At 44.1% G+C, this 16726-nt stretch overlaps 1 protein-coding gene across 1 annotated transcript in view; it reads right to left on the bottom strand.

The window, feature by feature from the left end:
• The window catches only part of RAD51C (RAD51 paralog C), a 375353-nt gene that overhangs the window by 60137 nt on the left and 298490 nt on the right, over positions 1–16726 (bottom strand). The gene's annotated exons all lie outside the window — the stretch shown is intronic.

A 16726-nucleotide genomic window follows, 5' to 3' on the forward strand; every position in this document is an offset into this window, starting at 1 on the left:
AAATGCTAAGAGACCATTAGGTTCCCGATAAGAGAATTTTCTGGCAGTGGCCAGAACACCCAGGTTTTCTGTTTAAAGACAAAGGTAGACAAAAGCTAACTTCTCAAGAAGCAGGACACGAGGGTCTTCACTAGAATGGGAGGATGAAACATTTACTTTCCATGGCATCATGGACAGAATGCCTCCCCTTCAGGGAGGATGCGTATAGTTCTTCAGCACAAGTTCCAGGATCAAACTCAGCAACACTAAGGTGACACCGCAGGATTGTATGAACAACTCTGATCTTCGCTAACAATCAATAAAGGGGGAGAGAATGAACCACTATGGTCTCGAGGCCAGAGTCTCAAGCATAGTTCTTTAGAGACCCTCAACCACATGATCACAGTCTGAGGTGTATTTAATCACCGTTTAGTGTGGTTTGGTGGATAGCCTCATCAGTGGGTCTGTCACTTGAGTGTCCTATTCTCCAAGTGACTGAGTAACCTCCACCAGGAGGAAGACAGTCTGGATATCGACAGTGATAAGTGAGTTAAATGATATCCTATCTTGCAGGTAAATCTTTATTTGGGGAAAAAAGAAAGATAGGGATAAGTCTAAAAACAAGGGTGGTGTTTTGGGAGGACAAGTCATTGATCTGCAACACCTGGTGATCGGTCAAAATGTTTCAGCCTAGAACAGCCCTAAGGGGTCTATGTCCTTAGTCTGGACCCACAATATTGGGGGCCTAGTTTCTTAGGGCTTGCCTGAAGGAAAAAAGGGGGGTGGTTCATTCACTTGTCTTTGTCTAAGAGCACCCTTTGATCAAGGCGTGAAGTGGTCATAGGCTCTGCCTTTGAGCCTAAATCTCAAGCAGGCATTCCTAATGCTTCGTGGTTGTGGAGGGATATTTAAAGACAATAGGTAAAGTTTTGCTTGAAACTGTCCACAGCAGCCTTCCTGCGTGGCTGTCCCCAACCAAATGTTCATCTGGAGCTGGAACTGTTGAAGGAAAGACATAGAGGAATGCTCCCATCAAATCCAAGAAATGGCCATTCCTCAGTGATATAGACATCCCTGCCCATTCAGAAGGCGTACTGATCAAACTGCTCAAATGGGTGGTTGTATTGTACAGGAGGTCGATCCCAGTACAGTGTGCCCATTACTTCAAAATAGTCCAGCCCTGAACTCACGAGTTAGCGTCTCATAGATAGACACACAGTTCTTGAGTAACATACAATTTTGCAACTTTGGCAAAATAAGACTTAACAAATTTTTATTACCAAAAACATTTTATGATAAAATAATGCACATTCAGTAAAACACTGCACGAGGAATGCATTTGAGAGAATCTAGATAAAGGAACAAAATAAACAATCTAACACTGCCCTTACATCCACTGTGCTGTTGCATGAGATCCAAGTCCAACAGTATCCTCCAGCTGCATCCAGTAAGAGTAGCCCAAATTGTATAAAAGTCATTTGGTCTGCCGCCTGTACTAAATCTCTCCATAAATGTAAATGGTGCAGTATTAAATATGATGATTTAGAAAAGGGGGTTCTGAAATTTGCATACAGCCAGGTTCTGAAACTGGGATGGTGCAGTGAGCTAAAAAACGGTGTTGGATCTAGCCCTGATCTCTTGACTGGGTGAGAGCTTTCTGCTTAATTCAGAGACTCTGTCCCTCACCACCCCTTGTTGTAAATATTTTTGTCCACCCTAAGCGTGGAAGGGTATTCTCAGATGTGAGACCCTTGCTCATTGCACCATCAGGATTCAAGCAAACCGGGCCGAAGACGGCTGTAATGCCAGAAACCGGTCCCCGGGAGCTTGTTTCCTTCCCAGTGTAAGAATTGGCTTTTGTAGTTTGGTTTGCCCTGTTCCCATCATGCACTGGGACAGGAACAGACTAATTTGCATACAGCCAGGTTCTGAAACTGGGATGGTGCAGTGAGCTAAAAAACGGTGTTGGATCTAGCCCTGATCTCTTGACTGGGTGAGAGCTTTCTGCTTAATTCAGAGACTCTGTCCCTCACCACCCCTTGTTGTAAATATTTTTGTCCACCCTAAGCGTGGAAGGGTATTCTCAGATGTGAGACCCTTGCTCATTGCACCATCAGGATTCAAGCAAACCGGGCCGAAGACGGCTGTAATGCCAGAAACCGGTCCCCGGGAGCTTGTTTCCTTCCCAGTGTAAGAATTGGCTTTTGTAGTTTGGTTTGCCCTGTTCCCATCATGCACTGGGACAGCAACAGACTAATTTGCATACAGCCAGGTTCTGAAACTGGGATGGTGCAGTGAGCTAAAAAACGGTGTTGGATCTAGCCCTGATCTCTTGACTGGGTGAGAGCTTTCTGCTTAATTCAGAGACTCTGTCCCTCACCACCCCTTGTTGTAAATAGTATTAAATATGATGACATTTATCTCTTCAAGAACTACCTACTCCCTGACTGCTCAGTCATCACATGACCGTACAGGTGTTTTCACCCACTGCATAAGCACCCCTTTTCTCTTCTTCTTGAACATTATAAGGCCTGGAGAGCAAGGACCGCCCTTCTAGCAAATAGGCACGCGCTTCAAATCTATTCTGCACATAACATATTACAATGCTGTTAACTCTTTGTGGCCTTCATTCTTGATAGCATCAAGCTAATTCTGGGAAACCAACAAATAGTTCTAAGAGCTTTCCAAGTGCTTCCAAACACTACTCCTACACAGTCCTGAAGACATCTATGACCGGGCGCCCCTAGTCCTCAGTGATGAAATGTAGGGCTTCACAATTAATTTTCTGCTTGTATTGAGAGTAGAGACACTAGCTCCAATGTCTGTCTGACACTAGCTCTGATTGCTCTGTGTAATGCACCAAGCTTTGTGGGGACCAGTTAAAATATACAATGATCCATCACCCATTGCCACAGCAATATCACCAGAGACAACTTTCTCACACAGAAACTTTCTGGGTGTCGTCCATGTGTACAATCCCTAATATGGATCTCCTCTCTGGTAGGAAGGCTTTCAGTGTTACAAAGACAGCCTCCAGTTCCAACATGTTTATGTGGAGCGAGAAATCTCCTCTCTGGTAGGAAGGCTTTCAGTGTTACAAAGACAGCCTCCAGTTCCAACATGTTTATGTGGAGCGAGAAATCTACTCTGTCCCACAAGGTACTGCAGTGGCTCCTTATAGCCCCAATTCTCCAGAGAGTTGGGTGTGACTCTAAGATGTGGATTAGCCAGGTGGAATGAGAATGTCATCAAAAGGTTAGGTGGTGACACCCACAAATGCAAATTTGGCATCAAGGACCGAAGCACAGGGACAGGCTCCAACTGTTTATCCAGAAACGGATCCCAAGGTTTAGGCTAGAAAAAGCTGCTGGGAGCTTGGCAAGGTGAAGCATCCCTGAGCTACACTCCTAGACTTCCAAACACCTCTGGAACGAACATCTGTCTACTGGTTGACAGGAGTACAGAATTGCTCCAGTCATCTGAATCCTCCTAGAAGTAACAATAAGGATTTGTGGTAGCTTATAGGGAATCAAATGTTATAAAGGGCCTGCAATTCAAGGAGAGATGGGACTCTACTTCATTCTTTGACATTGTTATGATAAGAATGTCGTCCATTGAAGAATAGCTGTGGCTCTGCAGAGAGGCAGCTTTCAGGATCCTGGTAAACAGGGATGGAGGAGGGGAGCTAGCTTTTTCAATCGAAAAGGCAGCCTCCTGTACTACTAGTTTGCCACCATGAATTAAAGTACTTCCTTTATCCTTTCAGAATGTATAAGTTGAAATATGTGTCATCAGAACAGAGCCAGTTAAAGTTTGCCTTTACACCTCTGTAATAGGACAAAGAAAATGTTATTCTGCATGTAACTCGAGTTTTGTAGTTTTGACATCTTTGATCGTCGCACATGCTGGATTTTTATCCATGTGGCAGGCTGGAAATCTTCGGTAAAAAAAAAAAAAACAAGGACTGGCAATGCCAATAGGGCTTGTACTTTTTTTTTTTTTAAACAGATTTTTTTTCCACAGGTCTCATACATTGCATAGCTCCGTGAGCCGGAGACTACTGCACACATCAATGTAGTAACAATAATGCCGTTTACTTTTATACCAAAAAGCAACCACCCACCCCACCACCCCCCGATTGCGTATATGCCTTCCCAACTAAAGGATTACATGTCCAAAGTGGTACACTGAGTCCGACCAGCACCCCAGGGCTTGTACTTTTGAGAGTTAGAGCTATTGGTGTTGTAAATGACAATGTCTATTACTGATGTGTTTCGGCTTGGAGTGGATGAATGTGTAGCACCAACAAAACATGTGAAAAAGGTCTGAATGATTTACATTAAAACTCACACTGAATTGGCTGCTAGTAAACAATTTGTGCACACTCCTCGCCCACACTGCTGAGAATCAACGTGTAAATGCCCGGTCGACAATGTATACACCGTTGTTAAACATGTGTAAACTCCTGGCATGTAATAATGGTAACAATATTACACTCTTTGCCAGCACTGTATCCCACTGGTAAACACTGCTGAGTATACTCCCAGCCAGCAAAGTGCGCCTCTGCTACCTGTACACTCATGGCACTGAGACAAACGCTGCATACACGTTATGTGCCCTTCTAATTACCGCCTGAGATAAAGTATGGCCAGAAATGACCCCAAGAGTAAACTCAATCCCAAAAGAAAGTGAAGCAAAACATCAGGGAAGGGAAACAGAGAAGGGCGGGGGGAGGCTGACTTTGGTCAATATGAAAGCCAGCTAGGCAGGGAGGAGGCAAAGAAATACTCCCTGAAGGGTATTAATATTTGAATACCCTGGGCTTAGAGAAGCCACGTGATTGCCCTGGGTGCCCAAATAAACGTAATTAGGGGCATATTATCAAGGGGGGGCTTAGCCATTATATCCAATGGGAGGTGGATATAATGGCTAAGACCCTGTTGGCGATAATGCGTGAATATCACTGTATTCTCAGCGATATTCACGGATTTCACTGCTATTGCTGGAAATGTTATCGCTTTTGAGATAAACGTTGCTAATAGCACGTTATCTCAGCGATAAAATCTGGGGATGCGCGGCGATAAAAAAATTGCCGCTAAGCCTACTTAGCGATAAATATTGCTATTTGTTGATAATATGCCCCTTAGTTTCTAAGCACACCTTTATGGAAATCTCTCTGGCACGTTCCGGTACAGCCCCAAAGGGGACTGTTCTCTTTCGGATTTGCTCCAGACAGTTCAGGCAGGTGCTCCTGTTCTGGAAAATGCACTGTACCAATCTTATTGTACGCTAACAACGCTGCCCTATTATCCAGGACACCCATCAGCTTACACAAATTGATGAACACCTTTGGGGACTTTATAGTTTCTAGGAAAATGAAAATCAACGAGGCAAAGACTTTTTCAATGTTATGTGGGAAAGTGCAGAAACATACGATCTCTTATATTGAGGAAGACCAATTATTGTTAACTCCTTCTCTTATCCAGGGGTCTTATTCATGAACAGTGGCTCCCAGGCCCAGGATATTTCAAGTACACAAATGAAATTGAGCAGAGTTTGAGAGGGTGTGTTCAGGTTTTCCCATAAGACTGACAGTCGCCCAATTAAGGCAATGATTGAAATGTATACGGCTAGGGGCATTACTACCACTACTCATGGCCTGTTGTGCGCATTCAGATCCGTGTCATCTTTTATTTGAATAAAGAGGCTGGGTTACATTTCTTAGAGGCCACACTAGCTTTAAAAACCTTTTTACGTTGGCACTCTAGTATGGTCGAAAACAGAAACAAACTTTAAGAAGTCAAATATATCAGACTGTTTAGCTCTTGACCATATGTTGAAAATACCCTGGCTTACCTATATAAATGGGTTTGGTTTACCCATCATGCTCAATCCTGCTAGTGGTGTAGATCACTTGATAAATACTAGAAACATACTGTATTTTTTATATGTATCAAATCAGTTGTTGGAGGGAAGTCAGCATTATCTGACTTGGGTGACTAACATCCATCATCATTTTGTGTCAACCAGATTACGAGTGAGTATTGTTCATCATTTGATCGCCTTTTCTGAAATTAAAAAGTATCCATCAACTACTACACCTTGTCCTTGCAATTGTGTTTCAGCTCAAAGCACACAGCACTTTATGCTATTTTGTGGATTTTACGAGGGTTTAATAAAATATTATCTAAAACCACTTCTTCTTGAAATTAATATCACGGATTACAGAGTGGCTTTGAAATTCTTATTGGCACTAACAAACCCTTTGGTCTGTATTAGAATTGCACTTTAGGAAGAGGTGTGGCGCCGCGGCTAGGGTGACTGACTCCGGAATCTGGGGATCACGGTTCGATCCCCGGCAGCAGGTTAGCTCAGCACCATCTTCCCGACTGCCCCCAGCGCCTAGAGACCCTTACGGGTGATTGTGCGCTTTAGTTACGTGGATTATTATTATTATTTATAGTTGGGCTGCCATACATCCCAGGAAAAGTATGGTATTGTAATGTATTTTATGCGGGGGTTTCAAGCTGGTTTTAATCTTCATTTTAATATATTGCTGTGTACTTATGAATTTTTATGATTATGCTTTTCTTTATGTTCTTTTATGGCCTTTTATTTCTCAGCTGAATAAAGTTTTAAATCAAATCAACCTCAAGAGTAAATACACTCCCAAAAGAAAGTGATACATAACATCAGGAAAGGGAAAGAAAGACCGGGGAGAAAGGCTGACTTGGGTCAATATGGAAGCCAGCTAGGCAGGGAGGGGGCAGAGAAATATTTCCTGAAGGGTATCAATATTTGAATACCCTGAGCTGAGAGAAGCCACATGACATGAGCGATGACATGCCAGATTAATGCCAGAAGATGCTGAGGTTTTGGTTCTTTAAACTATGAGAAACCAAGGAATGGCAGTAAACTAACAAATACCAAATAGCCACAAAAAATGCAAATTTCAGCAACAACACTTCTTTTTTTGTCTAAAAAAATACTCAATTAGGTGCCTCGGTATTCTGGGGGGGGGGGGGGCTGTGTATAGCACATTCGTGAGTACTGAAATCATTATAGTGCAAGAAAAGTATTTATACGCCTCGCCAATGGACATACGTAAGTGCTTGCGTTCATGGCAGTGGATTCCTTGAGCATAAAAATGATTACTGTTCTCAGGAAATCACAAATCTAGGTATTTCTTGCAATTAGATTATGACGAGATGGATCGAACATAATGATTGGTCCGCTGCAAGGATTTAGCAGCACATCTGTGAAACCTGATGTTTCTTCTTTCAATCACAGCACGATCATCTTATCTTGTCATCCTCCTTCGAAGTGGATGAAATGAAATCCAATTGTACAATATGATACAAGGAGATTGAGCAAAATGAGGTATCAATGCATCATGCTGCAAAGAACGTTTGATATGTGAAATTAGCGTCATGCCCATGGTAAATGGAATCTAAATAACAGCAACAGAATTGCTTTGTAAAACTGCTCCGTATTCATTTATTGGTTTCGATCCATAGGCAGTGGTCGAAGTGGGCGGGAAAGTCAGGGCACGGCGTGCCCCTACTTCTTTAATTCTGTAGCTTCCGTTCCCCTACTTTTTTATTATGAACATGCGTCCCTGGAGTCAGAAATATTCTGTTGGTGGACGGGCGGGGAGCAGAGAAGGAAAAGGTCTCTGTCTCTTACTTCCGGCCCAGACAAGACAAGGAAGGTGTCTGCTTCTGCTCTGCCGCTGGCAGCTGCCCCCTTTTTCTTACACCTATTCCCGAAAACCATGAATCAAGAAATGGTTCTCACCGTCTCTTCCTGTCGTCCATTTGTACCCCTGTGAAATGGATGCAAAAAAGAAAACCACTTTTGCTGGAAATGCCGTTTTGACATTTTTCTATTCCAAAGTGCAGCTTCGGAAATAAAATGTTCAAACTCTGAAAAATAATTAAATAAAGCAAGATGGAGTGTTCATAAAGTGGCCAGATAATTTTTTTCATACCCCAACACATTAGTGCCACTTTACAGAGTTTGCCAGTAAAGCGTTACTTTTGTTTTCTTGTCTTTCAATTAACACCCCACTTCTCCTCGTGTATTTCTGCCGATCAGAGTGAAAGAAATGCTTCACAAACGGGCTCATGGGAGTGCCCCCCCCCCCTCCTGGGGCCTCTAAGGGATGGTGTGGGAAGGCCTAGGGGAGGGTACACCTCTCAGGCAGCCAGTTCAGAGACTCGACAGGATGCCGATTGTCAGCAATTTAGCCAACACAAGTTTAACTCAGCCCCCAAGCAATTCTCACAACTTCAGTTCGAAATGGGCTGTACAAGAGGTGCTTGAGGTGGCTGAGAGGAGGAGCTGCGGCCCAAGTGGAGTCTGCACAAAGCAGCTTCCCCGAGATCAGAAGGTGTCACTTATGTAGATTTCAGGGGAATCCCACATTCCCTTTTGCCCAGGGCCCCGAAAATCCTAGGACTGGCCCTGTCTGGAGGTACTGCAATACCTGGTTGATGGGTGGATTGGTAAATGAAATGTCTATGGCGGCTTTGTGTTCACAAATGTGGTCTTTTGAAATGATACTGCTTACGTTTTGTAAGCATATAAGCAGTGGACATTGAAATGGGTCCTTTCTGGGCCCTGTAGTTATGTCCTTAACTTTTCAGGCAAAAATACTTGTCGATTTCTGAATATGACTGTAAAAGCGTTAAGTTCACCATGTTCCTGCTTACATTTTACATGCTTTATTAAATCTTTCATTCCTTATGAGTGTTTTCTTTTTCCAGGATGTTGTTACCTTTTCTTTTAGGCAGCATATTGCTCTTGCCTAGTGTGTAATTTGAATTAAGTTGCATCCAGTTTTTTATAGCAGGTCAAATTGGATTGTAGCTGAAGGCAGTATGAGTTTCTCTCAGTGGGGCAGTATGGTGTTCAGCTAGGGAGCAGATGTAGCACTGGGGGCAGAGCTGCTAAATTTAAGAACCGGGGAACCAGGTTTAGCCTTCAAGAACAGTCTCCAGACCACTCTCCTGTGGGAGCACATTCCCATGCCAGACCCTAGAAGGCACCAGAAAAGCCCTGGTGTGTTAGCACCAACAGGTGGACCCTTGCAGTGGCAGGTGTGGGTTCACCTTGAAGGCTTGCCTACCACAATCCATACTGAAGTTCACCTCCAATCTTGCGGGCAGGCCTACGAAGTAGCAGACCCTAGAGCAACAGTGACTCTGTCACGGAGGTCACAGGACCCCTGAGAAGAGCTGGCTCTACGGCAGTGCGACTGGTGTGACCGCAATAGGTGCTGACTTTCAGTGGGGGCGGAGTATATTATGGTTTTAAAAGCACTTGCTGCCTCCTTCCTGGCCGCCAGCTATTTTCGGCAATAATGAAAATGTCATGATAATGCTGATGAATAAACTTCTTCCTAGAGCGAGATCGGAGATTTGTCTAGTGAAAGTTTTGACTCATGGAAAGATAGCGCAGAGGGTTAATGTGCCTGCTGCAAAGAAAATGTACCAGGCCCATCACAACGTGCAAATATTGTAAATAGGTCAGTGGGCTACTGCTATGGTCAGTGAGATCCTTTTGCTACTTACAGTTTATAAGTTAAAATCTTAACAAAGAACAGTGAGCTACTAACTTTCATCTAAGAGCTGCATGCAAACTGCAAGGTATAAACTAGAGCGTTATGGTTTTTTCCCTAAGCCTTTGCTTATCCTAATGTTGCAAAAAGTGGTATTTTTGATACAAATCAATGATGATTTTTAAAGAGAACCCCCAATCATGGTATTAAGTTTTAAATTCTGAGTTTGTGTTTCTCCAGGCCAATCACTATTAAACTATACTGTCTACTAGTATGGTTATCATGTGACTCCTACACCTTGTAGTCCTTTGTCTTACGTAACATTTCCTATACAGTCATTTGCATACGTAAAATTGATTATCTCTGTGTATATGGCTGACGACAAACTCCATGGCTCGGAAACAAATGGCTTGTGCTTCCACTTTTTGGTACATTATGTGATTAAAATAAATTCACAAAGTGGAATATGTTTCTAATGTCAATAGCTCATATTAATCGTTAAATAATCATGTGTATCCATTGGTTGAATTACATAACATAATAAGCTGTAACTGGTCAGTGAAATGCCACGCAAATACTAAAGATTGGGATGTTTTGCGCATCCTGGCCACACCTCTAAGTCGGCCCACTGATCCAATCCTCAGGTTATTCCCGCCCTCTGATTCTCCGCCCACAGTTCCCCTACTTTTTTTTCCCCACTTCGACCACTGTCCTTAGGCTCTGCGCCAGATTTGCTGGGAAATCTTATCCAACATAAAGTGCAAATAGTAACTGTTGCTAATTTGCACAATGAAGTTTCCACCACTGCATGTTCGCCATTAAAGCAAAAGTGATTTGATGTGTCCTGTCAAATGAGATAACATTGTTCCACTATTTGAAAGTATAACAAAATTAAGTGTGGAATCCTAAAAAAAGAATGGGTGTCTTCCCTCAGTTTGTGACAGCAGGTCCAATGAAACATGCCCACATACCTATGCGAATGATACCGACTTACCTCCTACCGGTATCCCTTTAATCTCAAAATGCGAATAAAGTCAGGCATTTACGATAGTGACCACACCAAGGTCAATGAAGAAAGCTTATTTATTCTTAACGTACTATGTTAAAGGAGTGGCTGCCTCCATGAAAGTGCATTTTGTCAATCTATTTTGCGGGTTTCTAACCCGCTTTGAGATCCAATTTTGTTTTCAATGATTTGCACAGATTTACTGGATATTGAAGATGCGCTCTGACGCGAACCTAATTCTCCAGTTCCAGGACGCTTCATGCCGTACACCACTAGTGTTTACATGATGGACACAGGTTGGTGTACATCAGCACTGGGTCTAAAATTACACTATCGAATGGGAGAAAATGGTCAGTCAACACAGTAGCCGAAGTGGACAGGATCAGACAGGATAACTGTCCCTGAACAGTTAATTCAGACCGCTGAAATGCTCCAGCGGAAGTTTAAGGTAGGATGTCTCCTGTGTTGTGAAACTGAGGGAGGAGCAGACAGACAAACAAACCTTCATGCCAGGGTGCCTGCTTCCTTGAAAGAAATGTAAATGTGCTCAACAAGTTAATCTTCGAATGTAAAGGGAGCTCTAGGCTAAGCCAGTATCTGCTTTAATGAATGGAATCACTTGACACTTCCTGATGACACACATTTATTATTTTTAAGTGGTATGGGAAAGGAGTCACCAACTGAGCTGTGAAGTATGTGCTGTGTAAGTCCCTAACTATTCTCCACTTTTCCAACCAGGATTCAATTATGTGAATGTCTGGGTACAGATGCAAACCTCTGCATTGCATAACTAATAGAGGTTTTATAAAGTACGATAGTGCATTTCCCACTGATTAACTTAACTTGTCTTTATATTACATTTAAGTTGTTTGGTATTTTATATAGACATACCTGAAGCTGCAAGACCGAAAAAAGTTACAGAATAAATATCTTTTTAACTATACCCTTGACCCTGGCCTCGTGCTTATTCGCCTCGCCCCCATTGTGCACAAAATCAAAATCACAGTTCCCTTAATTTTTTTTAATGCACTTCGACTGCTGTGCCAACACCATAGCTGCGGGGAAATGGAGAAAGGCCATCGGTACCTAAATCAAACAGAGCACCGAGCACTTCATTATGTTTGTACTCATGTAAATGTAAAAAATGTAAATTGATACTCGTATAGCGCACTACTCACCCACAAGGATCTCAAGGCACTTGTACGAATACCGCTGTGGAACCCATCCTGGCTTTCCCTGTGAGGCGTCCACTCCTGGGCACCCCCAAGGTGGAGGCCAGGCATCCTTAGCGTTGTGGGGGCATTTGTGGAGATTAAGCAAGCTATTGCCCAGAGTTGCAGAGTGGGACTGCATGATTGGAATAGGCACCAAGGCGAGAATTATCAGGTCCCTGGAATTTTTTAGCCCAAGACCTGCCGAGGCGGGGAATTGAACCCTGGTCCCGGGCTAGACCTGTGCATCAGGGTCTGCCACTCTAACCATTGAGCCACACTTCTCCCATGCCCAGGAGTCAGCTGCTCTAATGTTCCCTGCTCACCTACCACCAGCCCCCTCCCCCCAAAAGAACTACAACGAATTCTAAACGCCTTCGGTCATCTGCTGTTGATGATGGATGGCTGATTAGGCCCCTCATTACCAAGAAAACTGTAAACGGCAGCATTCACAGAGAACAGAAAACCGAATACCTGAATGAATGAATGAATGAATGAATGAATGAATGAAATAGGTCTTATAAGGCGCTACTTAGCCCAAGGGCATCAAGGCGCCAAACATAGAAAGTGGACAGACAAACTGACACAGAAGTCTTTTTATACCAGCAATGCTGAAGCCTCAACCTGACTCTAGCGACCACCAAGGATCGCTTCTTTTGATGGTCTTGAATGCAGGTAGCTCACAGAGGAAAGACATTGGGGTGGTGGGCACCTAGGAATTCGCCAAACCTGTCACCACTTTATTCAACGTAAATCCGCAGTTACCCAGTGAGGAAAGTGCAGAAAAACGAGATTTAAAAAACACTTTATTTACCAGTTTCATTAGAGATACAGCCAATACATGAACTCACTGAAGGCTTGTAATTTTACAAATCATGATGCAAAATAGACATCAATTTTATTTCTTGCGTATCCTGCCCACTTCCCTACCCCACCGCCCGATAACAAACCAATTACTAACGGGGGGGAACTGCCCCATCAGTAAGCCCCCTGGAACCTGAGCGACATCATTTAACCTGTGCTCGTGAGAACTATCCCATTAGTGGGTTGCGCATCCGGAGAAGAGCTTGAAGCCAGCAAATAACTCTTGCGGGGTACCCAAATATATTTTGGGCGGGACGCCAATGGTTGAGTGTTAGCATATAATTCACTATTCATATTGCAGTATGTTAAACTGTTGAACCAGCCTTTTAATGTGGGTGTGGACTTGCATCCCCATTTAAGAGCTATTTCCCTCTTCGGCAGCAGCAACGCAATTGCTATGAACTTGCAAATCCCTTTCGGGAAGCAAAGCACGTATCCCAACAACGCAGTTTCAGGCTATGGTACTATTTCCAGCTCTGTCATTTCCCCGATTGCTCTAAATATTTTGCCCGAAACTAAAATTAAGAGATACTGGCACGATGTGCAATTGCGCAAAATCAGCATGTGGCACCTCACACTTCAAACAGCAGTGCAGTCTATCTGGATCAATAGTATGTAACTTCTCCGGTGTCATGTATATTCTCCTCAGGAATTTAAAATGTATCAATAAATGTCTGCTATTCTGCGAGACCTCCCCAGCAATGGAGCCATTGCTCATCCAGAATGGGATGTCCTTGATCTGTTTCCCAAGCTTCTCAAATCTTAGCATCACCACTGGGCATCAGTGCCGCACCACCACATACAACCTAGAAATGAGGAGCTCTACCCCAGTCAATTACTGTGGTTGGAGAGGCAAATGGCTCCAGTGGGAACCCCGGTATCACCCCTCGCAATGCGCAGCGTACACGATGTAGGATAAAATGGTCCATAAAAGAGGCATCGCTGAATTTCACCTCCTCTGTGCTGGAGAAGACATAACCCCCAGTAAATAGGTCTCCAATTTTACCTATGTCGTATTTGGAATGTGTATGTTGTACCAACTTCTCCTCCATGATGGGTATCCACGGGTAGTTAGCAATTGGGAGCTCGGGGGAATAGAAGATGTGGGCTCCAGTGACTCTAATCAATTACATTTTTTCCGGGCCCAGCTGGGAGTCAACACAGTTTGTATACCTTAGGGTCCATAGGATACACCAACGTAACACAGTGTTTAGGGAACCAGGTAAGACCAGGTCACCCTCCGGCCTAATGTATGGAATCCGGGCATCTGGATGAAACCAGGAGTGTGCATAGCAACATTGTGCAACTAAGTAGTATAATTGAAGGTTTCGGACACTAAATCCCACTCTATCATACAGTAGGGTCATGAGCTCCCAACGGACTCTAGGTCTCCCACCCCCCCTTCCCTCCCCCCCACCCCCAAACCAGTCTAAGAAGATGAGAGCGCAGTGTAAGAAAAACTATTGGAGAGTGAAATGGGAATATTGGTAAATAAATACAAACATTTTGGGAGGACAATCATTTTTATTAACTCGACTCAGCCTGCAAGCGAAAGGGGGAGCCGCAGCCATCGTTCTACCTGTAATTACAGTTTGTGTAAGCCGGACCGTAATTCAGATGGTAATTTGCTCTGTTTCTTTGTAGATATATATCCCCAAATATTTGGTCAATTCCTCACACCACTCGAGAGGAAATTCACCGGTCCACTGTTTGGTGCTGCTAATGAAGGGGATTACCACAATTAATGCCCAAGCCTGAGAACCGGCCAAACCGTATGATATCTGTAATGAGAGGCACAAGGTTCGTCTGTGGATGCTGGACATAGGGGATGATGTCGTCCACATATAAAGATACAAGGAGTGGGCCAGTTCTACATTGAATTGCTCTCTGCATAGGTCTTTCCTGAAAATGTCTGACCAGAGGGTCCATTGCCAATATAAAAAGCAGAGGCAATAATGGGCAACCCTGCCTGGTGCCACGTGATAAAGTGAATGAACGTGATAATGTATGGTTTAATCACAGTCTCGCCATCGGAGCGGATAACAGAGCTTTAAGGTCAATAAAGCCTTTTGGCATACCCATCCTCCTCATCACTGCCAGAAAAAAAGGGCCACTGTAAAGAGTCGAAGGCTTTTTCTGTGTCTAGGAGGACCGCTACCGCTGGGATCGGCGGATCGATTCTGTGTAATACAGCGAACAATGTTCTCAAATTGAGGGAAGTTGATCTGTGGGGGACTAATCCCGACTGGACCGGGGAAATTATTCTGTCTAGCAACATGGCCAGCCTTAATGCGATCATTTTGGCCAAAATTTTGTCATCTAAATTTAGAAGGGAAAGTGGCCTGTATGATCCAAATTCTAGTGTGTCTTTTCCCGGTTTGGGAAGTAGGATAATTACTGCTTCTCTCAAAGTGGGGGGCAACATTTTCTGCTCAAGCGCCTTGTTGTATACTTTTAGTAGGCGCAGTGCTAGCAGGTCCTTGTAGGACATATAAAAGTCCCCCGTAAAGCTGCCCAGCGCCGGGGCAGTGGAGCCATCAGTGCATGTATCGCGCTGATTACCTCATCAGTAGAGAATGGTTCCGCAATGTTTGTTTATGTTTATGTTTAACCAATTTATAAAGCGCACTTAGACCAAGGTTTCATGGCGCTGTTGAGAATGTACTGAGTAGCCAGTTCTGAATGGTAGCAGTGGGATAGGATTACTCGTGTGCCTGTGTAAACAGCCATGTTTTAAGTTGTTTTCTGAATTGGAGCAGATGGGGACAAGAACGGATCACCCATGGGAGTGAGTTCCAAAGTTGTGGCGCCAGGTAGCCAAAGCGGCTTCCGCCGTGCCGTTTGTGTTTAAACTTTGTGCTGACCAGCAAGTTTTGATGTTTAGAGCGAAGGTCACGGGAGGGAATGTATCTCACGATTAAGCTGTTGATAAACATAGGACTGTAACAGTTTAGGGACTTAAATGTGAGACAGGCGGTTTTGAAGGTGGCACGTTGGAGAAGTGGGAGCCAGTGGAGCTTTTTTATCAGGGGTCTGGCCGATTGCCACTTAGGTTGTTGGTATATCAATCGTGCCGCCTGGTTCTGCACAAGCTGGAGTCTCTTGATCTGAAAAGAGGGAAGGCCTAAATAGATTGAGTTTGCATAATCTAAATGCGACAGGACTAGGCCAATCACAGCTTGTATCAATGCTGCCCGGGTGAGCAAGTGATGTATCTTCTGGATTTTACGTAGTTGGAAGAAACATTTAGAAACAACTGCTCCCACCTGGGTGTTAAGGGACAGGTCTCCATCAATAATCACCCCTAAGCTTTTTACGGAGGAGGAAGGTTTAGGAAAAGGCCCCAATTCGGACGGCCAATAGTGAGGGCCCCACGAAATGCGACTGTCTCCTATCAGCAGTACTTCCGTCTTTCCAGGGTTTAGCTTCAAATGGTTATAGTCCATCCAGTGACGGATGAACACCATAGTATCCTGAAAGTTGGTAATAGATTCGATAGAATTATCTATTGTGAAGGAGAGCTGCAGATCATCTGCATAGTTGAATGTTTTTACTTTCCTCTGTTTCAAGGCTTTGATCAGGGGGAGTAGGTAGATGTTAAATAGATGTGGGGACAGGGAAGAACCCTGGGGGACCCCACATGTTGAGCTTAACTCAGGAGCTGTGAAGTTAGCCAGGCGAACCGCCTGTGAGCGATCTTCCAGAAATGAGGTAACCCATCTCAAGGCCTTGCCCTGCAAGCCTGCCCGTCCGACACGGTCCACCAAGATCTTATGGTCCACCGTGTCGAACGCGGCCGATAGATCTAAAAGGACTAAGGCCTGAGGGGTTCCAGTGTCAGCCTCCCTACGGAGCTCATCCAGCACTGCCAAGATAACCATCTCAGTTGAATGACCTGGACGGAAGCCTGCCTGGTGGGGATCCAAGTGTCCAGACTCTTCTATGAAGGTGGACATGGATTTAGCAACATGTGCCTCCAAGACCTTGGCTAGGAATGGGAGCAGGGAGATGGGGCGATAATTAGACGGGTCAGCTAAATTGGTACCGACCTTTTTGATCAGAGGGACCACTGTAGCGTCCTTGAATGATTTGGGGACGCGGCCT

This window comes from Lissotriton vulgaris, chromosome 2_1, assembly GCF_964263255.1.
Source record: "Lissotriton vulgaris chromosome 2_1, aLisVul1.2, whole genome shotgun sequence".
Lineage (NCBI taxonomy): Eukaryota > Metazoa > Chordata > Amphibia > Caudata > Salamandridae > Lissotriton > Lissotriton vulgaris.